General features: G+C 41.2%; 1 pseudogene; it reads right to left on the bottom strand.

The window, feature by feature from the left end:
- Positions 1–497: 497 nt before the first annotated feature.
- The window catches only part of LOC102498596 (ralBP1-associated Eps domain-containing protein 1 pseudogene), a 2,427-nt pseudogene continuing 1,029 nt past the window's right edge, over positions 498–1,895 (bottom strand).

Below are 1,895 nucleotides of genomic sequence, written 5' to 3'. Positions count from 1 at the left end.
TTATTGGGAATTGACACAACCTAAAAAAAAAAAAAAAAAAAAAAAAAAAAAGAAAAAGAAAAAAAAAAAAGGAGTTGACCCAATAGAGAGACATTTATGCAAAGCCATTAAGAACTATAGCACATGCCAGAAATGTAAGCACTGGAAAAACAGAGAACTGGCAAACTGACTTCATTGGCTTCTTCCTGAAGCAGCAGAAGCTAATAAATGTGCTTTAACAATGCATATTGTGGCCAGCAGATTGTATAGTGGTAAGGCTCTGGACTCTCACATGATTGACCACAGTTTGAATCCTGAACCTGGTGGCTTCAAAATTATGCCAGGTGTGGGTTGTGCATGTCCAAAATCCCAAGAGGATTTTCCCTTTCATTCTAATGATGTCTCTCCTTCTCCAGCACAATCCTATTTATTGAAAGGGAAAGAAATTAGAACTTTGGGACCAGCAGATGGTGTAATGTTACACTGCTGGACTTTCTTTCTTTTTTTTTTTTTTAAAGTCATCCTGACCCTTTTATTGTTGAAATTAAAAAATAAAAGATACTTAAATACAATGGTGAACATATAGGGCAAAACAAAATCATAAAATTTAATGTTAAGCAGTGAGCAGAATGTTTGGGTCTCCAAATTGGCTTTGAACCCAAAACTGCTTAAAAATGGGTATGTTCACAGTTAACGGCAATTGGCTTATAAGTGAGAGAATGGTCGGAGTTGTTCCAGTTGAACTTCCAGGGAAATTCTCTCCTCAAGAACATCCTTTAATTGTTGCTGCAATTCGCTATTTAATCTGGCCAAAGCTGTGTTGGTTTCCTTATTACGTCTAATTGATGCCTGAATAGCTTCCTTATCTTTCCCAACAGATCTAGGAATAGAAGGTTGTTATGCAAGTTTAGCAGCTAAGACACCTATCTTTTGCGTGTGTTCATCAACTTCTGACCTTAATTCCTCTTCTGATTTTAGTCTTCTTCGAACAGGTTTAGGTGGTGGAGCAAGAGGTGTTGTGCCTTTGCTCACATTGGCGGGAGCGCTAGCAGCTGTCTTTTCTTCAATTTTACTATCTGTTTTGGCAACTCGAAGAGAACTTGCAGGATCAGAAGGCTTTTCAACCGGCAAGACGTCTGGATGTTTCTGTTTCATCATCTTGTTCTTCATTTAAATTTATGCAGCAAATACTTCAAATTGGCTGAAATCTGCAAAATTTGGTTGCTCTGGTATCTGCTGAGGTGAGGTACTAGTGAGAGTAATCAGGCCATCGGCATCCACTGGGTGATGCACAGCGGGACCAGGAGCCTATGAGGGCTGCCATCTTGGAGGCACTGCAGGAGGATGGGCAACAACTCCAGCCTGTTGTTGTCCTGTGGTGACTGTAAAGGTCTGAATCATATCTAAAGATGATGATCAAGAATGAGAGGGCTGAGGCCTTGGAGGTGGGGGTGGTGAGGCAGTATTATCAGGCGACGTTCCTGAATGAGACCTTTGACGAGTTCCATTGCTTCGGATCTGTTCTGGGTCAGAGGTAAAAGAGTCTGAACTACTGTAACCAGCTGCTACAGTATTTCCAGAAGCAAATTTCACTGATGAGTTTAGTTTATTTTCTTCTGAAAGGTCAGATGGTTTCACAAGTAACGGGCTAGTGGGATTAGTATGATCACTGCCAGTTCTTTTTAGCTCCATTTCCTGCATGTGGATTTTGCTTGGAGTCATGCGAATGGGAATAGGATGAACAATAGCAGTATCAAGATCAGCTGGTGCAATGTTGGAATCAAATTGGGTCAGAGTTTGTGAGCTTGAAGAGCATTCACTAAATGTCTCCCACTGCTCACTGCTCTGATTCAGTTCAGGCCAAGTCTGGTTTAGTGATGGCATCGATGGTGACTTGCTCGGAGGTGCTTCAGCAG

This window comes from Tupaia chinensis, unplaced genomic scaffold (assembly GCF_000334495.1).
Source record: "Tupaia chinensis unplaced genomic scaffold, TupChi_1.0 Scaffold142037_1, whole genome shotgun sequence".
Lineage (NCBI taxonomy): Eukaryota > Metazoa > Chordata > Mammalia > Scandentia > Tupaiidae > Tupaia > Tupaia belangeri.
This window is presented reverse-complemented; position numbering and strand designations above follow the sequence as displayed.